General features: G+C 47.3%; 1 pseudogene; it reads right to left on the reverse strand.

The window, feature by feature from the left end:
* Window positions 1-2051: 2051 nt before the first annotated feature.
* On the reverse strand, window positions 2052-2174 carry LOC118611896 (annotated as a pseudogene).
* Window positions 2175-24181: the final 22007 nt, after the last annotated feature.

Genomic DNA, 24181 nt, shown 5'->3' on the forward strand with positions numbered 1-24181 from the left:
TTTGGTTACTATAATTATAAGATATCTTTTTCCATTCCTTCACTTTCAGCCTACACGCGCCCTTAAATCTAAAGTGAGTTTCTTGTAGACGGTGCATAGTTGGACCTTGTTTTCCTTTATCCATTCGGCGACTCCGTTAAAACCAGTTTGTTTACGCCTTGGTTCACTGTCTTATGTACGTTTTGTCTCCGTTCTAGAATGTCGGCTCCATGTCATTGTCCCATCCAACATGCTATAGCCTCCTATGCCTGGCACCCGGCCTGTCACATAGTAGAAGCTCAATAAATACTTTGGGAAAGGAAGGAAAATAAACACAGTCTTGGGGGAGAAAACAGCCATTAAGTAATTACTTCATAAAATGAAATATTAATTGTTTTTACTCACGAAGTCTTTGGAGTCTGTGCCTCATAAATCTTCGCATCCTATGGGGCTAGGAATGGGTGAGACTGGGAGGGGCAGCGTGAGAAAGGGGGGCAGAAAACCAACCTCAACCACAGGGGTTAATTGCCCCCAGGGACCCTTTAGGTTTGGAACGTGCTGCTCAGGGGCACAGCATTGGGGATGGGGACGGAGGTTTGACACTGTTGGAGCACGGTGGTAATACAAAGTAAAGCAACGCCGAGCCCGTTTTATCACTGCGTTGAATTCCCTGAGGACCATGCACCCCTCACCGCCTGTGGCCCGCGTGGACCCCTCCCGCCTCCACCCCACCCCCGCTGGGCGCATCCCGACCTTTTTCTCTGTTTGTGACTAGACACAGTTAGTGGAAAAGCGGGTGTCTCTGAAGTCACCTACAGCTCCACGACAGCATACATGCCCACGCACACATGCGTGTAAGCGAACGTGGCAAATATCAGACTCTTTGCCCTGGCTGCTGGGAACCCTTGCTGTCAGGCCACTAAGGTATCTCCATAACCGTTCTTTGCCTGCTAACTGTGTATCTTCCCGGCCCTGGTAGAAGTCCCTTCTCTCATTCCAGCCACTCTCGGGCGGTCAAGCAGAACTCTGTTTATCCAAGTCCACGAGCCATGCCAACCAGTGACTCGTGGCTTCCCTGTCTCCATTAGGGCCACGTGTACAGAGAAACAAGAGGGGCAGAGCACGTGGTGGAGGAGGAGGTCTCTCCTGGCAACACGAACCTCGTGACGGAAAGAGACCTGAACCTCAGCCACATTTACTTCCCCTCTCTGTGCCGGCCCTTTCCACAGCCCGTAATTCACAGCTATCAGGACGGGGACGGTGCTGAGCCGCGTGACCTGCCGCCCCAGCTTCTTGCCATTGGGCACGCACGCTCCCCCTCCAGCAGGCTTCTCCAGTCATGACAAGGGTCTACTCTCTGTGCTACCCCCGACCCTCGATCCCTTCCGTAAGCCCTCTTCTTCTATCGCCCCACTTAGCAATTCTGTACGATGACTTTTCACTTGGCTCAAAAAATGTATTCCTTTGTGCACAAAAAATATCACCCAGACACAAGTATGTGAAATCCCTCTGCGTGTCCACATTAAGAGACAGCTGGTATACCGCATTCTAACGATGGCAAATAGGTTAGATTCTCCTCCCATGCTGATGTCAATTGCTTAGCAGGGGCAGCTTACAGCTTTGTGTGGAGAAGGATTCTGAGCTCACATCCGAATTCGGTGAAGCGCTGCAATTTGCAATGTCTGCCACAGGCTCAGAATGCCCTGTGCTTGTCACCCCTGCAGTAAACCCATCTAACACTCACAGGTTCGGTTACTGCAGAGGCGTCCCAAATGGCCCCAAATATGTAGCAATAATCTACATATTTTTTTAGTAAGGTTGAGATTTGAATCCTACATATTTGGTATCTGGAGACGAGTCACTTTGCTGGGGAGGTTAGTGGAAAGTTCTCACACTCGCATTGTAAAACTTCTTTGTGATTCTCATCCCTCTGCACATGAAACATATTTGTACAGAATTTATTTTTTTTAACTTTTAATTTTATTTATTTTTTTTAGGCAAGACGACCCTTGGTTGACCGCACAGATTGCAAGGACTTTGTCAGCTTACAACCTCTTATTTTTTATTTTTTATGCCTACAGCACCTGGTCTACCTACCTAGGTGGTCTCCCATCCAAGTACTAACCAGGCCCGACCCTGCTTAGCTTCCGAGATCAGAGAGGATGGGGCTCGTCGAGGGTGGCGTGGCCGTAGACTTTGTACGGCATCTAAAACTCTCTTATTTTGTTGTGGAAAAATAATGTAAGCCTCACGGAGAGAGCAATCTTGACTGTCTTTGTCACTATCGTTTACCTGGAGCAAGTAGGTGCACAGGAAATATTTGTTAAATGAAAGGAAAGCAGAGAAGGGAGGAGAAAAACAGAGAGGTGCGGCAGCCAGGTCTGGGGAGGAGTAGGGGGAGGGGAGGGCAAGGAAAATAATTAAGTTGGTCCAGAAAGCGTCAGTTTGGGATAAAACAAAGAATGAAATGACCCATATTTTACAGTCATTAGGGCTTTGACGGCATTTGTTCAGCCTCACTGCTTGTGAAGGGGAGATTTTTCACTAAAATGATGTTTGGGAGGAACGCCTCTGTGGTAGCAGCCTCAGTCACGCAGAGCAGGGACCTGCCTTGTTCACGGCTGCAGGTCCAACGCTGTCTCTCCCCTGCTGGTGTTTGCCATGCGCTCATGGAAACGAGAGGGGCTGTGCTCTTGCAGATTTGATCAGGATACTGAGTTTCTAGGTGTCAGTATGAAGGAGGCACAATTTCAGCTCCGGACAAGAGGAAAGGGGTAGGAACACGGTCGACCCAACACGGGCCAGAGGCATCTGGAGATGTGCTTGGGGTCGGGGGAAGAACGGAGATCACTTGACCTAAAGTCAGATATACTGGGCCTGGGTCTCAGCTGCAGGATTTAATAGTCGTGCGACGCTGAGGAAATTACTTCAGCCCCCCTGAGACTCAGTTTGCCCACCTCTGGCATGGGAATAACAACATTGAACAAGATAACGCACACGAGGTGTTTAGCTCAGGACTGAACACATAGTAAACCAGCCAGAACAATGTTAGCTACTGTAACTACTGTTTTCTGTCGCTGTTATTATCATGGCCAAGATGCACATCATAAGACTAAGCGAGCATCGCGCGCTTTCCCCTGGGCTCTCAGTTTGGCCGTATCTTCCAGCTTATCCTACAGTTAGACGCAGCCATATAATTGGGGCTCTGGACAATGACCACTTCCTGGCCTGGGTCATAAAATGTCCCTCCACGCTCTCTGACTTCCCTCGTCTCCCAGCCACATGGAGGACTCCAAAGTCCTAGGGGACACCGATGCCACTAGATGGAAAGAGCCTGACCCAGGAATGACTGTGCGGTAACAAGCCCCCTCACCCCTGCTGAACAAATGCAGAGAAATGGGAACTAGAAATACCGTCACTGTCTCGCACCTCTGAAACTGGCGGACTCCTCGCCATAGTAGCTTCCCCTGGCTAATCCACCAAAGAAGTCTTTCGGATGGCCTGTAAGGACTAACCAGAAGACACCCATAAACGCGGCTTCTCTGAAAGTCCTCTTTCCGACACGTTACCTCCCCGGGGCCTCGGAGCATGAATTCCAGCTGCTCGGGCCAGCGATGGCTGGGACCATTTTCCCGGCTGCACACACAGTCTTCATTCGGGGCCCTCCATGCATTCGTCCTCTGGTTCTCGGCTCGCGGCCTAGAAGTGATCCGGGAGCAGAAGACTCCTGGATTTATACACTCTATTACCTGTATCAGCAAGAACGGCAGGCTGCCGACACCCATCCTGCACCCACCCACCAGACGAAACGATGTGCTCTAGACGGAGAGGCTGACGTCGACCGAGTACTGTTTTAACTGGAGGGAGAAGTAAGTCCATAAAGTACCGAGGGCTCTCTGTCAGGAGGTTGTATTAATGAGCCCACTTCAGTGCTTATCAGGAGGAGGTCAGATAATCCCTTCCCGGAATTACACGCTGGCCAGTTCAGATAAATAACACAGATCTCTGCCATTCATAATCCGAAATGTTAACAATTAATTTCTGAAATCTATCCGGAAGGGAGCCAGAAGCCTAAATCACTAGGCCCAGACGGGCCACGCTGGGTGGACTTCTCGTGAGTCAAAATTTAAACCTGGAACTTGTAATGAACTGTTGTCAAGACCCAGCTGACTTAAGCGATCAAGGTAACATTATTCAGCAACAACCTGGGCGAAACACACTCTAAGTGTGAATTAATAAGTCGGCTGACACCAGGCCCCAGATGTTTCCCTCTCTGGCAATATGCCCCGAGTGATGATAAGCAGATTTACATACTTAACTAATATGTTTATTTAAAGGAAATTTCCAAATCCAAAATAACATCCAGATTTCTTCTCTGGCTGCAGATCAAAAGACAGCCTATCAATAAAGACAGAATCCAGGATAAACCCTTTCAACATCTGCTTAAAACCAAACAACAGATTTGAGGGTTTTGGTAAAAGTTAATTGCAGACAAATTTATGCCTCTTACATAAATATATATATTTTCGTGTCCCTGGGGTGGCGCTGACCTCATCGATTCTCGCGTTCACAATACAGGACATTGTTCTCCCGACGCCGCCAGCGCCTCTGGCCGTGTGGCCTGCACGGAGCGCTCCTGTCTCACGGTTTTCCTTCCGACTGAAAGATGAACAGAGTTTCTCCTCCGTCAGGAGGCTGAGTGAGAGCTTGGAATGTTGTAGAAAAGGAAAATCTGCCCCTCGACCCACCAGCGAGTACTTTGCTTTTTCCAAAACTGCTCGTTTTAGAAGGAGATAAGCCCAACAGTGATGCTCCTTGAATATTGGCCCTTTTTTCTTTTTTCTTTTTGTTGCTGATGCCCCCAGGGAGGGGTCAGAGCTCGAACAGAGCCCCGTGCTCATCCTGTGCTCCTGAAGGCTATGATAACAGAGTGGGTGCTGGCCTGTAATGGGAATTCCATTTCCTCTCCCTTTAGGGGTGAGCTGCGGCCGGACCAGGACCTGACCAGACCAGGACCTGACCATAGGGCACTGAGCCTTTACCCGCACCCACTGGCCAAGGCTGTCGCCGAAGGAAGGATCTGCTTCGGGCTCCCTTTGCCTAGAGATCTGTTCAGTGTTAGGGCCAATATTAGCCGGCTGACCTTGGGTGGGAAGACCCAGAGTCACCAGTCATCCATCTTTGCTCCTGCTGCATCCTTTGAACTAAATCATGTTAAATTTCTGGGTCCAATCTCCTCACAGCCGAGATAGGAAGAGTGGGTTAGTGGAACCTACAGACACCTTGACCTCTGACTCCTAGTCTCCAACCAAAGAAATGCAAACCGGAACAGCGACGGGGATTTCGTCTTCCTCCTCTCAAGTGACAAACATATTTCTAAATGTTCCATTTGGTCACGGTGCCACTGTCCCCAATTACAGATGATACACACGTAACAATTTCATAGGTATAAAATATAGATATCGAAAGCCTTAAAATTTGTCTAACCTCTGACCCAGAAATTCTACTTCTAGCATGCATCTTAAGAAAATAATTACGGATTCGGGTACAGATTTAACTATGAGAATGGATAGCTTTGCTTATAATAAGAAAAAAAAATATGTCACGAATGACCTAAGGGTCAAACAATTGAAACCAGCTAATTAAATGATGTTCCACAATTTTTCAAATTATTCAAAATGGAGTAATAGGATAAAATTTAATGACAACGAATGGTTGTCATGAGTCAAAATGATACTATATTGCTGAATGACAAAAGCAGAGAAAAGTACGTGTTGTATTTTGCCATTAAAAGATCTACATGTACAAACGTGTAATATGTGTATTTCTTAATGACATAAAAAAATTATGACAGTGGCACGATCGTGGATAATTATCACTTTTTGCTTATTTTTATCATCTAAGTGTTTTATAATGAATAGGTATTATTTTTATTACAAAAAAAAAAAAAGCCTGACTATATTGCGAAGGGTTTTACTTTCAATTAGTTGTATAAAAGTATAATTTACATATAATAAACGCGCTCATTTGAAGTACTCTTTTCAATGAGCTTTGACAAATGTATGTGTCCCATCTCACTAATAAACTAAGATGCAGAACAATTCAAATATAAAATTACTATGTAATTTCTACCATCCTAAAAAGTTCTTTGTAGTCAGACCCCTTCTCACCTCTGGCTCCAAAGAAACTTTCTGTCACTGTTATGGGCTTAATCTTGTCCCTCCTCAAATTCTTATGTTCAAGTCTTAACCCCCAGTACCGCAGAATCTGACTGTAAGCTAAGGAGATAAGGGCTTTAAAGAGATAAATAAGGTAAAATGAGTTTATATGGGCGGACCCTACTCTGTTATGACATTGTCATTATAAAAAGAGGAGATTAGGACACACCCTGCCCAGAGGGAAGAACAGGGCAGGACACAGAGAGAAGGTGGCCTCCTAGAAGGCGAGGAGAGAGACCCTCAGAAGCTACCGACCCTACACACACCTTGACCTCTGACTTCTTGTCTCCAGAACTGTGAGAAAATAAATTTCTATTACTTGAGTCACCCCGTCTGTGGTATTTGTATGACACCCCTAGCCAAGTACTACATTGGCTACAGGATTTTTTAAGAGTTGTCTATACTGGACTTGTGCAGTACATAGTCTGGCTTCTTTTGCTCTGAATCACTCTCGTTTCTGAGATTCATCAGTAGGTTATTTGTTCTAATCGGTTGATGATTCCTTTTCATGGCTGAGTAGTATTTCATTGTTTGGCTGTAACACATGTGGTTTATCCATTCTTCAGAGAATAGGCATTTGGATTATTTCCAATTTTGGATTATTATGAATAAAGCTACTATGAAATGCTTGTACAAGATCTTTTTGTAGACATATGTTTTGTCTTGGGTAAATATCCACGAGTAGAATTGCTGGACATAAGGAAAGTGAATGTTACACTTTATAAGAAACTGCCAAATGGGTTTTCAAAGCATTTATACTATTTTACAACCCTGCCAGCAATGTAGGAAAATTCTAGTGTTCCATATCGTTTCTGACACTTAGTTGCCCGGCCTTTTTAATTTATGTTCCCCTAATGACTAAGAATGTGAGCATCTTTTCGTGTATGTATTGGCCAGTTGTAAACTACCTGTGCAAATCTTTTGTCTGTTTTTTTATTGGACATTTTTTCTCTTATCATTGAGTCATGGGAGTTCTTTATGTATTCTAGATTCAAGCCTTCGTCAGCTACATGCATTGCAATATTTTCTCTCAGCCTTTGGCTTTTCTTTACATTTTCTTCATCATGTCTTTCAAAAAGCAGACGTTTTTAACTTATTTTGCTTTTGAGGAAAAAAAAAAAAGACCAGCGGTGCCTCATGAGAATTCAAGAGCATCCATCCGCCTTTTGATCTCAGCTCAGCCTCTGGTTTTCTTGCTGGACTTCTATCTTTCTTGCCGCTCGGACTTTCTCTCATTAATCCAACCAACTGACACCTCCTGGTGGAAGCCGTGAGCAGAAAAGGCAAATGAGGTGTCAAGGAAGCCATATGAAACCAGAAGCAAAGTTCCACCTGCCCTGGCGCTTCCTCTGACCTCTAGAAAGGAAACTGCTGCGTTTGCTGGAGCGCCTTCTAGTACTTTCTGCCTTTAAACGAACAGCAAACAGTCAGTCCCTTTCATTCACAACTAACAAAAGTCCTTTTTCAGGTATGATTTGGGAAATGCTGTCACGCTTCTTTGCCGCAAGCAAAACAGGAAAACGGAGATTCTTCAAAATTCCGTTAGAAAATGAATGTTTCAGGAAATGCAGAATCGGACTTTCTGAGCTAGAGAGCTAACTCGTCCCCTCGCTCTGCTGGAAGGGGCGGCTTTCTGCTACATGTCCCAGATGGACCTCATCATGACTCAAAGATTTCGGGGCGTGGATTTCTTTACCCGTCCGGAAGCCCCTAAGGGACATGGCCATGTTTTGCCCATTTTCGTATGCAGAGAATCTAACACAGAACTGGCACAGAATGACAGCTCAGTGAACGCTACCTGAATGGCTGAATGAATGAATGAATGAATGAAATGAATTGTTCATACCCCTCTTCCTGTTCTATGCTTGATGAAAGCTTTCACTCCGGAGTTGGACAAAGCTGGGATCGTGTCTCAGCTCCACCCCTGGCCTCTGCGTTACTGTGACAAAGTTTCAGTATCTGAGCCCCAGTCTCTTTGGCTTACAAAAGGAAGATGATGGTTACGACTGTGACAACGATCTCATTGGTTTGTGTGGGTTCAAAGAGTGACCACGAGGTGTGACCGGGCACCTGGCTCATAGTAAGCGCTCTTCAAACGTTAGCGCTGCCTATTGAGATGCTGTGTTTTATGCGACTCTTAGGAAATTCCTCTTAATGCTTGCTATGGGTAGAGATGATAGTAATGGTGATGATGATAATAAAGTTACTATCAACTCAGTGCTTTCTGCGCATTATATATTTGTTAATCTGCACGGCGGCCTTGAATCACAGTTATTTTATCTCTATTTTATAGCTGTAACTGAGGTAACGGCAGGAGGTCCCCAAGCCAGTGAGTGAAGCTGGAATTCTGACTCAAGCTTATCAGACTCTAGGCTCTCTCGACACAGTCACTGTCTCTTTGCTCAAGAAGGTGTCCTCTGGTTCAGAAGAGGGGATTCCCATTGCCCGGAGGACAGTATGGATCACAGACATGGCGTTGGCGAATCGTTCAGTCTGGAGGAGCAGCGGTGGGCCGATCAGTTATACCCTTCCCTTCTTCAGATATTACGTCGATTAGGATTAAGTTCTGTAGTACATTACGGACGATGCAGTAACAGTGGCTGAGATATGATAGAATCTTTTCTCTTACATAGGAAATAGCAGAAATATTGAGTTTAAAGCTGGTACAGTGGTCCAATCAGCAAAACCAGGCTTCTCCTTCCCCTTACTCCCCCAAAATAAGAAGACGTGCTTCCCTTCCCTATAGGGCCTGAAACTCCCAGCTGCACTAAGAGACATCCAGCCCCAAAAGGCCGCCCTGTCCAGGAAGCTTCTTGGTCTCCTGGTGTGAGGTTCTCCTCCCCCGCCGAGTGCCACCCTTCTGCTGGCATGACACGTTTGTCACCTAGACAGCTAGAGACTAGGGGCAGCCTCAGGAGCACCAGATATACCAAGCAGACCAAAATAAGGTCACGAAGTCTCTGAAACACAAACCGTCCTTGGACACGCCCACCCTCGGATCACGCCCCAGGACCACTTCCTGCCAACCCACAAAAGCATGCTAGGACCAGTGTGCCGAAACTGGATAGCCCGCTGACATAAAATAAAAGGGTTAGGACCTGGTGTCTCTCTTTTACCAATGTGAGCCAAAATGTCCAGGATACAGTTAAAACCACCATACCAAGAACCAAGAAAATCACAACTTTAACGAGATGAATCAGATGCTGGAATTATCTGACAAGGATTTCAAAGCAGCCATCCAAAAAAAAAAAAATGCTTCAACAATCAACTACAAATTTTCTAGAAACAAATGGAAAAAAATATAAAAGTCTCAGCAAAGAAACAGAAGTTTAAAAAGAAGGACCAAAAGGAAATCATAGAATGAAAAATGTAGTGACAGAAATAGAAAGGGCATATCTCCCAGCTGGGTCAGCCCCTTCAAAAGACCCCAGAAAAACCACTTCATTCTATTGGCTACTTTCTAGCTACAAGGATGCTTTCAGTTGGGCCACCAGGAATAGATCGAAGTGTTGTTTTTTGGGTAAAAGGAAAGAATAAGCCCTGGGTTACGAACTGCCCACGTCTGCCTCTGACAAAGGGGCTCGTGCCGTCCGAATGAGGTTACGGGGGTTTGCACTGGACTACGGACTTATTACTAATGAGACCAGAGAAACCGTGCCCACTAATGAGGGAGATAAGTCACTGGTTACCTCTCGGTTACCGTGATTCCTAAAAGCCTTCCTAAAGACAACTCCTGGTGACCTCATGCCCCTAACTCTGCGACAGGCTCACCTTCTCAGAGAAGGCCACTTAATTACCTGATTCATTTGCTCATCTTAATTAACTTGTCCCCGTGGTAGACAACCTTCTATTGATTGCTCTGCTGGTAGTAATTAGAAAAGTGGTAGATAAACAAATGGAGAGTCACAAGATGGAAAAACGGAGCGTGCATTTCCGACCCACGGGACTCTACCCTCCAAGGCTCTGAGCTCCATGCTTTTGCTTCTTCTGGGTAAATATGTTAGAGACGCAAATCATTGTCTCTGCTGATCACTTCTACCTACTCCACGTTCCTTCTTGGGAGACCCGCCCTTTTCCTTTTCTCAAAGGCTCTGCTTCCGCACCCCCACATGGCCCTCCTCTCTCAACGGAAACTGACTGGACAATGAATGAACATATAGCCTCAGCTGCACCAGTCACATTCTATGTTTTCAGCTTTTTGAATTGGGGCATGAAGAAACAGTATCAGTTAACTAGCGTTGCCAAAACTGTAGGATTATGTAGACCTGGAGGTTGGCCAGGGTACCATCTTGGGCCTCGTATACCCACCAGCGGTCAGAGAGAGCTGGTCAGTCAAGCTCACAGGACTCCTAATGGCTACACAATTCCTGGACCCAGTCTTTTGTCCCCTAGCCATACTTCTTATTCTAGGATTCATAGGATATCTCTGGTTCTTTGACTCAAGTTTCCTTGTACACAAGCTCAGTCAAGTTGGTTGCCACTTCTTGCAACTCAGTGAGCTTCTAATATAGTAAAGCGCCCTCAAAATTGACTTCTCTCCATTTTAATTTTAAATACCTCTGGTGAAAATGCAAATGTAAGGGACCTGTAGAAAATTAGTAAGATGGGAGTTGCTGTCAAAACTATATGAGCTGAGTACAGATCGACAGTTGGCAGAGGTGGAGGGTTGGGGGTGGGAGAAATGGGTGGAAGAGGTCAAAAGAGAAACACTTCCAGTTATAAGATAAATAAGTCCCGGGGATGTGATTCATAGCGTTGTATTGTGTATGTGAAAGTTGCTAAGAGGATAGATCTTAAAAGTTCTCATCATAAGAAAAAAAATTATAACTATGTGAAGCGACAAATGTTAACTAAACTTATTGGCAGTCATCGTTTTGTAATATACTCATACGTCAAATCGTTATGTTGCACACCTAGTATAATGCTATATGTTAATTACATCTCAATAAAACTGGGCGGATTGCTTAAGCCGATCAGCGGCTTTGGCTGCTGTCAGGACCAGTGTGGAGTCTGACACTTTCCCACCTAGTAAGTCAGGGCTCTGTCTGCCACTAATATGTCACCATTCCCCACTGACGTCACTCCTTGGGGACCCCCTAATTCTCATAGCCCACCCAGATTCCCGGAACTCTAGCGCCTCGCAGAAGTAATCACAGTCAACACTTAGTGCCAGTTATGTTGGCGTGGGGCCATAGCCTTGCAAGGCTGGTACCAAAGTGATGTGCTCCTATCCAATTTGATTGAATCGCGTGTTCTGGGAAGACTGGTCATGCTCTCCTTGCTCCGGGGTCCATCCTAATGAGCAGATGCTCCCTCACTTTCAGAGAAGGCTGCAAACGTAGACTTGTAAAGGAAACCTGTACGAACACTTCTTGGTGCCTCAGAAATCACCCACCACAATTACACAGGGGGATACGCTAGGAAGTTCTAAAATAAACCTGATTGACCATCCACGTATGAACTTCATTTACTACTGTGCCAACGAAGTTCAAAGAAAAAAATGTGTTTCTCTGAACTGTGTTTATTAATGCAGAATACGACGGAAGTGAAAAAGTCAAGCAAAACTCAAAGCCGCTTCGTCGGGGGGACGGCCTTGACCCACCGGGGTGCCGCACGCCACCCCGTGTTCGGAGTCTTCATAAGCACTGCCTGAGTTTGCGCAAGGCACACGAACAACTCCAAATTCTGCTGAGAAGAGCGAGGACACCTTCACGCAGAAGGACCGGCGCAGAGGCACCTCGCGTGGTGCCTACAACTCGGGAAGGGCTGCCCCGTGCCAAGGGTCCGTACCAGCTCTCGCAGGACAGAAATCCGGAAGCTTCATTCTAGAAGGCTGAGGGGCCCCATCACAGCCCTGAACGTGCACATGAAAAAGAAACACACTCGTCTTCTGTTAAAGCCATACGCTTCTGCTCTGCTACCTGGAGCCTAACCTCGTCCTCATGAATACACAAGCTCCTGCGTTGACACGTGTATGTCTAAATCATTGAAATGCCGGCATGGTATTCCAGGAGAGGGAAAGACCACGACTTACTCAACTGGCCCACTATCGTAGAGCGTTTACACTATTCCCAATGTTTGCCGTGTTAAATGAGGCATTGATGGGCACTCTAGTTAAACATCCATGCGCATCCTCAGGTTTCTTCTCAGAATAAACTCCTAAAGTCGCTAATGTGCACCAGTTTAGGTGGGCCCAGGTAAACTACTGCATAGATTTTAAATTTTTTTAAAAAATTTGATTTAAAATTTTAAAAAGGGAGACATTTATAAACTCCTTCTCCAAAGAGGTAGTAACAAATTATGTTTCTGCAAAACTTGCAGGGAGTTGTGTATTGGGCGATACTCTCAACACACTGGTGACGATATTTTACCTTTGACAATTTGCTCTATGCTGGGCTTTCGCGACCAACGTCATGGCCGTGTGTTATCTCTTAGTCTAATAATAGCGATCCTTTCCCCATCATCGCCACCAACATGACCCAATTCTCGGCACCAGCGAGACCAGAACCAGTGACACTCCCACCACATTTACTTCATTGGGGGGAAGAGAAAAGCTCCCACCATTGATGAACTCAGCCCTTCAGTCACCCCATCTTAAGCAGCACCTGCTTTTCACAAGCATTTGCGTAGGTGCTGGAGACGCAGTGATGGAAAAGACTGACGGGATCTCTGTCCCCATGGAGCAGGTGGCCCCTGTCACCACTGACGCAGAAGACTGCCCGAGGCTCCGGGTCGGCCTCCGTCTCAGCGTCCTGCAAGCAGGCCCCATCCCAGACCCTCCTCGCTCTCCCATGAGCACCTGTTCTCTAGCCACAGAAAGCTTCACGGACATTGTCTTCTTCATCTTGCCCATCGTGATTGGAGATGGTCACCATGGAAACACTGTAATGGGCTACTGTGCATAATTCGGGTACCAGACATGTTGGAGTGGTCGTAATATGCTAGAGAGAGGACCTGGTCGCCATCTCACAGAACTCCGGGCTTGCCTGAGTGCGGTCTCTCAGTTGCACACAGTGACTCTGACGCCCAAGGACTTCGACTGCACGGACAAAACACTTTTCAGCTCTTACACACCGAACCAGCCCACGTTGTTCAGAACTCTGGGATGTTCTAGGAATCACAGAATCTCTAAGGGAGATGAAACTTCGGTGCAAGTGGAGTTTAATTCGTCTTTTATTTTGGAATCTCCCCAATGTCCATCATTCACACCCTGATTCTATAATAACCATCCTTCACCTCTGTGGCTTTCTAGGTAGAACATAGAGGGGGTCATCACCCAGAAGCCATGATCCTTTCCTAGAGGTGCCAGAGTCAGACACAGGTTCTGGGACTGCAAAGAAACGCTCAGCTGTCCTGACTGGAGGTTCAGTGACCTGACCGTGGGTGGCTCCACACAAACTGAGAACTCTCTGGATTCTGGACTAGATCCCCAGTCAGGTCACGTGGGACTGTCTTTTGCAGATTTTATAAGAAAAGAAATAATGCATACTTCAGGAGCCTTCCAAGTTCAAGGGGAAGGTGCATGTATGTACGAGTGTGTATGTTTATACACATGGGTATGTGTCTGTTGGGGGGGGGGGCATGGAGGTGCATTTCTTTGGAAACCAAATAGCACACATGGGTCAAAGGCCCTAACATGTACGTGCACCCACGCCTCCTCCATCTTGCTACTTTCCACTGGAGAAAAAGAGAGGAATCAGAAGTTCTTGAGCTCTGCGGTTTTCATTCTGTATTTGTTTGTTGGCTCCTGTCTGTTCCCTGATGGAAGATAAGTTCATGGGAGCAGGGACCTTGTCTACCTTGCTGGGCACCATCTCCCAATAACCTAGAATGGTGCCTTTGGTCGGTGCTCAAAAATTCATGTGAGCAAATGCATCATGGCACTGTATTCACACGATGGCTCTTCTAGGGGACCTCTATTATTCATTATTCTACAGCTTTGCTTGAGTGGCTACTATGTGCCTGCCATCAGGCCAGCCACGAGCTATAGCTAATTGTCTTTCTCCTCCCTGCCGGGTACATTTTGGGGCCCACATGTATCACAGGAGATGGGAATGCGCCCTCGACAGCAGGTCGCAAGGACACTTGGCATTTGGTCTGTCCCTGCAAACCCATCCTGGACCAAGGAAGAGAAATAAAGACATTTGATTTATTACTGATTATTTCTCCTGGGGGTGTGTACACACACACACAGACACACGAGGTTCAGTAGGAGCGATGTGGCTCTAATTATTCTCCCTTCGTGTCCCCTTTCGTCCCTAGTACGGTTAGGTGGGATGCCATCAATTCACGCATACCTCAGCCTTACCACCTCTCCCCTTCCCCAAACACAGAGTCACCTCCGACTGGGCCTCACCCTCCAGAGGAAAAGCCTTCCTCATCCCAAGGTGGACCTCCGAAGGGGCCGTGCCTCCAGCCGGGGCCCAGGTGAGAAAATCGAAAGCATGCCGGAGGTCTCGGCGTTCTCAAGGGGAGGCGAGGAGAAGGAGCCCCAGAGGGCGAAGTCCCTCGCAGCCGGCTCGCCAGTGATTGGCACCTAGGTTTAATGGAGCTGGCGTAGGGGCCCGGGATCAGGCACACTGCCATCGCAACAGATGGGCACGTGGGTAGAGAGCCAACAGATAATGTATGAGCAACAAACGTGTTTGTCGAGGGCAGTGTTCCCAGGCAGGAGCATCGAAACCGGCTCATCCTGGGTCTCCACACCTGTGCTTCTCTTCTGCCTAAGACTCTGCTGGAGGCCGAAGTCCTGAACAGGGGAGGGGCCCTCACAACCGCAGTCTAAGTTCTGCAGGAAGGAGAAAGGAGTGGCTCTAGGGAACACAGGGGAAGGATGCCCCCAGAGAGGGGAAAAAAGAGATACCACCCATCCCTTCAATGAAGGCAGGAGGAGGGAGGGAGGTCGGACCCACGATCCCCGTGGGTTTGTCTACCCTTCTCCCTCTTCCAGCTGACTAAAGAAAGCCCAGTTTATGACACTCGCGTAGCCATGGAGAGTTTGGGGGAAGGTGGGCAATGTGAGAAACACAGACAGCTGCCCTGGGATCTTCTCCTCGCGAAAGGAGAAGCCCCGTCTTCATGAGGCATAAATTATGAATATTATAACCAGTGTCCAGTATAAGAAATGCACAGCCTATGTGTGGACACGGCCTCGTCCAGGGCCCGCAGCAGCCCCCGCCCATCGATTACAACATAGTTAGTGTTTTCTCATGAACCTAAGGTAGGCCTTAAGATCTTTTTTTAAAAAAAATTATTTAATAGCCAATACTTCATAGGGTACGAAACACAAAAGGATACTCTTGAAAAATCAGCCTCCTGTCCCTGAAGCCCAGCCACGCAATTCCCTTCTCCAGACAGGGACCAGAGTGCCCTGACTCAGGATATTTTGTGGGGTACCTGTCCTTGTCCCTGACTCAGGATATTTTGTGGGGTACCTGTCCCTGAAGCCCAGCCATGCAATTCCCTTCTCCAGACAGGGACCAGAGTGCCCTGACTCAGGATATTTTGTGGGGTACCATTCCAGGCAAGCCCTAGCTTTGAGAGGATGTGATGCAGGAGACCAAACTGGTTTCCCTTTCAGAATCTCGTCTTTCGACTTCTGAAAAGTGGGGCAGCAGGCTTTTCCTAGCTTTCGTCTCTGTCACCCCACCGTCGCTGGGACAGAGCTCACCTGAGCTCCGTGCCGATGGCGCAGGCCCACGATAACCATACCGGGATGGGCATCTCTGTGCCCATGATTCCCTGGGTGGCCCTGTGTCACATCCGGGTTAGACAAGGGCTGGCATCTCCTTAGCTGTGTTGGCACCACTGCACGAGCCTTGCCAACTTGACCTTCTCACGGACTGTTTGAGGTCCGCTCTTGGGGGTGAAGGTCAGAAGCCAAGATGGAAACTTTCAGTGGGCTGTGAATGTTGACAGAGCTTTGAGAAAGCAAGGGGTGGACTGGGAATCAGGAGAATCTGGGTCCTTCGCCTCATTCTGGTCTTTCCTAGTCGTGTGATCTTGGGAACACCACTTCCCAAGTGGCGTTACGTGAACAGGCTGCAGAAGTAGAAAGAATGGTGACAGTTACATCCATGGGCGTCAGAGCCAGGCCTTCTGGGTGTGAATCTGGTTCCTTGCACACACTGGCCTTGGGGACCTCGTGTGAGCTACGTAAGCTCTCCTACCCTTCATGTCCCCAAAATAAAATGAGGATAATAATAGTTCGCACCTGATGGGGTTATTGTAAAAATGAAATTGGCTCACAGTACATTTAAACCGTATGGCACAATGCCGAACGCATGGTAAGCACTCAGTAAACGTTAGCTGTTATTACTTTATGACGACTTGCAAGGGCGGCAGGAGATAGTAAAGGGAATAATACACCGAGGAATTCACTACCTACTTTAGGTCACCACTACTGATGACGACTGGCTACCGCTACTTGCAACTTCTTACTACGCTATTGCTGCCACCCATTTACTCCGAAGAAGGTAGTAAGTGGTATTAATTTTGCAATTATATCACCGTGAGAAAGGGACGTGCCATCTGGGGCCACGCTCTCTGCGGCGCCCAGCAGAGCCCGGCTCGTAGCAGGCACCGGCTCTCATCTTCCACCCCATCTGAGACGACCTCAATTGTAAGACGCGCCATTACCGCATCCCGCCAAGAAAGAAAAAGATGCTGCAGATTAAACTCTGACCGGACGATGACAGAGATGTTAAGTTGTGAACGAAAGTGTGTCTTAGATGCAGTGAAATATGCTAAATGTTTCGATATCAACGAACCCATGCAAAATTCCCTCCTTGATGAAACCTCCTAGCTCCGGTGAAGACCAACAAGGAAGTCACAGCAAGCATGGTTCTGAGTCTGTGAACCTCCCACACACGGAGTGGAGGGTGCTAAAACCTGTGCAGAGAGGCCAGTGCACCTGTAACGAGGAATACTCTAGCCAGTACCGGAGCTCACAGTGGCATCTCTAAACTTCAGAACCCCAGCGCAAGGCCCCATGTCCCACCGAATAAAATATCACGACCAATGTTTTGAGGGCACTTCTAGCCTACAACACACTTTCACAGGGATTCGCATCTTTTTTCCCACCTCGCAAGAGCCTCTCGAGGCAGGCTGGTGAGGAAACCGTGGTTTAGAGAAGCTCAATGCCTCGTCCAAGATCTCAGGGATCATCGATGCCACATCCAGGACTTAAACATTCTCCCAAAGCCACGTCCAGACCTCCTGCTATACACCCAACTGAGTCTCCTGCTTAACCCGAGCTAATTACAGAGCTCACTAATTACAGATTCTATTGTTAAATAGAATCGGATTGAAATGAATCCAGCGGGCGAACATTCTGGAAGATTCCAGAAACGTACGAACAAGTGTTTGCGTGCCCTGGAGAGGACTGTCTAAACTCTTGGCTCCCGATTCACCTATAGGAGGCCCCCCATTTGATTTCAAAGACCTTTTCACGTTAATGAGCTATCGAGCCAGTGGGAGAAAAACTCCGGGCTCCTTCGGGGGTGTGTTTTGAAGCAGTTTGCTGTTTTCTTAAAGCTTGGGCAAGAGTAAGTAGTAATCAATAGTGAAATCTGCCTGAATCTCTGAGGCTCAATGAAGGTGCTTTTGAAACACATCACAGAGCTTGATTTTCTGTTACTTACTGCCAAAAGTTATTACCTCAGCAGCAGTGCAATGTCTAATTTCTACCAAATTGTTAGCTGAAATCTATTAAAGTTTATTAGCACTGTCTCAGAATACAGTAACATCTCGCTGGTTCTGCTCCTGTTTAAATTGACCAGCTGGTTTAACTCTATTAGCTTTGGGGCTGAGATAAACCCAAGTTCTCAGGAGCCATCCACGGCACTTGGGGGGAACGAGTACAGATGAAGCTCAGGGTTTTTGGGGTGTTCGCTGCTACCAAATTACCGCAGGCTTCATCTCTCTCAGTGCAGCCGCAACCCCGTTATTTCATTAGCAATGGAATGGGGAGCCGCTCTCAGCATTCGGAAGGCGGTTGTCAGTGTGATGGAGTTTCCAGCAGAGAGAGAGGCATTCCTGGAATTGGGAGGCTGACAGCCCACGACAGTGACTCTTGGATTGCCTGGAAGGAGAAACTGATTTCTTAAAGATATTGCTCCATTGCCAGCAAGTCCGTGACTTCTGGGGTCACTTCCAGTTGGATCGAGAGAGGACAAAAGATCTAACGTTAGCAAGAGAAAGATGTTCTGACTTTGAGTGCATCCTACCTGTCCTCAGAGTCAGGACCTCGAAGAAACAGGACCACAGACACCTGGGAACACTTAAGTGGAGGTCGAATGACCCCTCTGTAGTGGTAAACAGTGTTTGGTGGCTTTGGTCTGCTCGGAGCAGTGAGAATACTGGCCTTAAAATCACCTAGATCTGACTTGCAAGCTAACCTCACTGCTTACTGTCTACACAATCTCGAAAAAGTGACCTAAACCTTCTTGGTCTCAGTTTCCTCTTCCGTAAAAAGGCTTTTTGGTTTGTTTGCTTGTTTGTTTGTTTGTTTTTGGGGGGGCTTAGTATATGAACTCTCCGGCACTGCCTCTGGCACACAGCCATCCGTAATCAACATTAGTGTCTTTATCTTCATATCTGCATAGAATTTCGCATTCGGTTAATTATATTTTCATTTTGCTCTACGCTTCCTCTAAGCTCCCTCTGAGTTCTTACCTTTTTCAAGCCTGAAAAGAACTCAGAAGAGGAAGCGGAACAGAAATGTAAAGCCCTAACAATGGGAAGTGCTTGATTTAGGGAGGTAAAGTGACCCATGAAACGTCGCCCCGTTTATGCAGAATGAGACAAGTGCGTGAGGTTCCTATGTCCTGCTCCAGGGCCCTCTGCACCCCGCCATTGGCCATTACATTATGTCGCAGAGTTCTGCGAGGAAGATATGCTTCAGAAAAGAAAACAGCACTCCAACCCCAAGCCTGTCTAAGAGGCAGAAAGGCATTGTCTCGGAGGCAGCGGAAACAAACTCTTCGATTATTTAGAAGCACTTGGAACAGCGTCGGCTGCATTGGAGGTGCTCGTGATGTGTGACCCCCAAAGAATGAAGTGATGAACCAAGCTAGATTGTGTCCGTCGTGATCTCTGGGATGAAAGTGGAGCGAGGGTGTACAGGAAGCTATGTTAATGAGGGGCGAGGCGGGAAGGTGGAGGGGGGAATTTAAGGACGGGACCTGATGACTCAACGAGCGTGAAGTGCAGTCTGTTCTGGATCAAAGGCAGCCAGACCATCAGCAGCGGGACAGAAGGCACCTGGTGTCGAGCTGTTTGTGCATGACGGGTGGAGCTCTCCAGGGAGTCAGCCCCGACCCAGGCACCCTCGCCCCGGCTCCCTACACCCAGCCTCCAGCGCTCGGTCCTCCTCAAGACCCCTTGATCTGTTTCGAGACCCTCTGTTGTCCATGGTACCTAGCACATGGCCTGACTGCTCTCCTGTCTTAAGTGAATGACGTCAAATAAAGCAGATGCTCCTTAGCTTTACTTTACAGCTAAAGAGAATAAAGCCTAGAAAAAAATGAGCTCAATGGCAGGCTTTCATTCCTTCACAAATATTAATTAAACAATTTAATATCTAGTCTATTCAAGCACTGATTTTTGGTGCGGGGGATTCCATGATAAACAGGGCAGACAGTGGTCTCTGCCCCCCAGTGGAGAAAGACAGACCCAAATAGTAAAGCACACCCACATCGCACCCCTGGCGTGATGAAGATCAACAAAAAATACAGAGATCAATGCGTAGGGGGAATTTAATCTGGGTAGGTCATCAGAGAAGACCCGTCTGAGGAAGTGGGGTTATAAGCTGAGATCTAAGGGATGATAAGGAACCAGAGCAGCGCCAGTGTTTCAGGCCGTGAAAACTCCATTTTGCAAGCCCAATTTGGAGAAGAGTTACGGCAGAATTAAATAAAGAATGAAGTGGAGAAGGAGGGAAACTCTGGGGCTGGGTTATGGAGAGTGAGGGGCAGCGAGGTGGGGATGGAGCCTGAGAGACAGATGGAGCTGGTGCTCGGAGAGCCTGGTGGGTCGCGGGGTTTATTTTAAGGAAAACTGGAACCCCAATGACAGGGTATTAAACAAGGAAGCGACACGACTGATTGACAGTTTGAGAAGAGCACTCTCTGCTGCAAGGGGATGGATGGAGGCGGGGGGGGGGGGCAAGAGTAGGAGCAGGTGGGCAGGTTGGGAGGCTATTCCAACCGGGACTGGAGGTGATGGTGGCTTATCTTGAGCTGGTGAGAGATGGGAGAAGCCTGAGAGGAGACACGGCCCCAGCCGGCTAGCTGGGCCATGACCGGAACCAGAGCCGAGGTCTCCTGATTGTCCGGCTGGGTCCTGCAATCAGCCCGTGCTCCCATGGCGCCTAGGGCAAAGGGGGCTGGCCGGCTGGCGGAGGGAGAGGAAGGCTATCGGGAGAGCTTGTGCAGAACACTCTGCTCACACCACAGGCCACAGCCCCTCAGGGTCCAAACACATTCTTCTCTCCGAAAGAAATTTTTATTGTCACATGCAATTTCAATGACAAGCGAAAAGAAATCGATAGAGGCATATTGTGCATCGCCTGGATGACAACCTTCTGACTGAGTTCAGCCGCACTATTTCAGAAGGAAAAAAAAACAAAAACAAAAAACCTTTGCGTTTTTTATTGGCCATTATGCTGGCTCCAAGTACCACTCCCTGGGTTCTCTGACAAAACAAACAAACAACGACAACAAAAACAGAAAGCCCGGCGTGTAAATTCATGTGAGGTGATAAATTCATGCCGCATCAGAAGAAGAAAGGGACGGGACTGTTGGTTGCTCGGGTCGGCTATCCGAAGCCCAAAGTGTGACGGTCATGTTCAAAGAGAGGTTCCGTTTCAGCCAGAGAACGTCACCCATCACATTTACCTCATCGGATCTACAGTGACATTTGTATTCCATTGCTAATCTGGTTTCATAACTGACCAAAACAGTAAGCCCAGTAGTTTCTATCTGATTTACATTTTTATATATAGTAACATTTTCATAAAAATAATGTATGTTCTTCATGATGATTCTTTTCCTCAAAAAAGAGTCGATATGTTACTCAAGTTTGAGAAAATCTTGTCTTCACCAAAGGAAAATTAAGCAATGGATTACCCTATTCTAGACTACAGAAAACTGTTTTTCATGGAAGTATGAAAGAGAAGAAATGCCAGCAAGAGGAATCACTTGTCCCCAAGAGGTGCCAGTTCTGCTGAAAGTTTAAAAGAGTAGCTTAAAAATGGTGTTATCTTATTATTGGATTTCCCCCATTACAATGGGGTATAAGTTCTACCCCTTAACATAAAAAGTAAGTTATTTTTCTCACAATCCCTTCAGAAGATGTCAGAGGCCCTGCTCTATAAAAACCATCCGTCTTTAAACATAAATCTTGCATTCAGTGTAGAGAGCTGTGGGTGTCATTGAGAAGCCAAAAGGAACAGAGACCATGAGCCTCCTATGAAGTGCGGTGTGGGTCAACTCGTGAGCATTCAACGCTTTTCCTTTTCTTCCTCCTTTTTGCTGCCTTCTTTCTAGTTGAATTCTCCTAAGATAAATGTTTATAATGCGGATAAGCTGTGTACCTAGCGTCAGAACTCTATGAACACGGGAACGTGATAGGTTTTGATGAAGAAAATTAAGTCAATGATGGTAGGTGTTATTTTCTACGTGCCATCCAAGGCATTCGAGGTGAATCGAGGAGCCTGGAACTCTGGACTGGATGTTTCTAAAAAGAGACTCATAGACTTTTTACCCGAGACCTGTCCTAATGGAAATTTCCATTCCTTGGCTGTCTGATCAGGCTCACGGCACCTAAGAAACGGAGGCTGCTCGTCGGAGGAACCAGATCAGAAGAGAGAGCCCGGGAGGGAGAGAACGCATAAGTGCTGCTGTCTTGATAGTTCGTGTCCCTTCACCCAGCCCGGGATGGGACAGTCTGAGCAGACCTGGGAGGATGAAAGCCAGGGCGGGGGCGTGACGACGAAAATAGATGACCTTCGCTTCGCTTCACGCACCGCCGCTGACCTCTGTCATCGCCCATTTGCAGGGCACATGGAGCTCAACCCTGCCCCACTGCTTTCTAGGTAAACATTAAACCACGCCGCACGTGGGAAACAGCCAAACGTCTGATGGTTCATCGGCGGCGAACCTGAGCATCGCCCTCATGCGATGCAGATTGCTCTGGCCTCCACACTGCTGCCGCTTCACGCGCTGACGGTAAACCGCCGTCTGCAGCATCACCACCAAGTATTATTTTAACGACATTAATGTGCGACGTGCTACCCTCGCCCCCTCCCACGTTGCGCTACACGACTGACCTCCGGTGACTGATGTTCATTCATCCTCATCGCTGCACGGGCCTGAGATGTGTACGTTAATGGGACCCGGACTGGAAAAAAGGTTTGGTGCCGGGCTGTTTGTGCGGGACTCATTGATGGCAAAGGCAGCATCGCCTTCTGAAAAATCTGTGTCTCTCCGATTGGGTGGTGGAAGGGGCGAAGGCCCCTGGTGGGGGCTGAGTATAATCGAGGTCCTCGCCTAGGGACTTCCAGAGACTGGCACACTGAGGAAGCAGCAGTAACAACACGGACAACATGCACCTGCTCCTTGTGGTCACCACTAGTTTTCAAGACCCTTCTCACCTGTCATTCCCACGGTCACCCTGTAAGCTAAATACAGCGGATGATGTACGAGTATGGGGTCTGGGGATTGACTGCTGGGGTTGAACCCGGGCTTCACCACTTACTAGCCTAGTGATGATCTTGGGCAAGTTACTCAACTTTTCTGGGCCTCAATTTTCTCATCTTTAGAATGGACACAGCATGGAGGTTCCTCAAAAAATAACAAAGAGAACTACTGTATGGCCCAGCAATTCCACTTCTGGGTATTTATCTAAGGAAACCCAAAACACTAACTCAAAAAGACACATGAACCTCTATGTCCACCGCAGCTCTGTTTACCATAGCCAGGATAAGAAAGCAATATAAATGCCCATCAATAGACGATTGGATAAAGATGTGGTACATATATACAATGGAATATTACTCAGCCGTAAAAAAGAACGGAATCTTACCATTTGAGACAATGTGGATGAACCAAGAGGGTATTATGCCGAGTGAAATAAGTCAGACAGAGAAAGACAAATACCAAATAACTGCACTTATATGTGGACTCTAAAGAACAAAATAAATGAACGAATAAAATAGAAACAGACTCATAGATACCAAGATGCAGTTGAGCACTGCCCGATGGGAGGGGTGTCGGGGGGCCAGGTGAACAGGGTGAAGGGATTAAGAACTACAAATTAGTAGCTGTGAAATAGTCACAGGAATGTGAAGTGCAGCATAGGGAATATAATCGATAACACAGTACGGTGCCAGGTGGGCACTAGACTAATCAAGGGGGTCACCACATAAACTGTATAAATGTCCAACCATTATACTGTACACCTGAAACTAATATAAAATAATATCCAATATCAACAGTAATTGAAAAATAAATTTTTTTTAAATAATAAAAATAAAATGGGCATAGCAATCATAGTTACTACACAGGGCTGTTGGCAAGTAGCGCTGTGACAATAAAACACTTAAAACGGAGTTGGCACACGCATTATGGTAGTTTGTCAACGGTCCTGTTCCTCTCCCTCTGCTGCAGCTCGGGCGTGACCACGTGACTTGCTTGGGCCGATGAAATGAAGGTGGAAGAATTATGCATCGCTGCAGAAAGGAAGCGCGTGGCTGCTCCTGCGAGACACGGCGGTCCCCCTTGCCCCTGCTGCGGGGACGGTGGGCGCCCGTGACATGATGGAGCCTCTGACAGCAGAGGTCCCAGAGGAAGGAGAGATGGAGCAGAGCTCCCAGCCAACTCACGACGCAGCATCAGTAGGAAACGACCCTTTGTGATCGGAAGCTGCATTTTTTTTTAACCGGAGTATCACTCAGCTTACCTAACTGATGTACACAGTGGCCT

The sequence above is a fragment of the Rousettus aegyptiacus genome, unplaced genomic scaffold, assembly GCF_014176215.1.
Source record: "Rousettus aegyptiacus isolate mRouAeg1 unplaced genomic scaffold, mRouAeg1.p scaffold_m13_p_14, whole genome shotgun sequence".
Classification (NCBI taxonomy): Eukaryota; Metazoa; Chordata; class Mammalia; order Chiroptera; family Pteropodidae; genus Rousettus; species Rousettus aegyptiacus.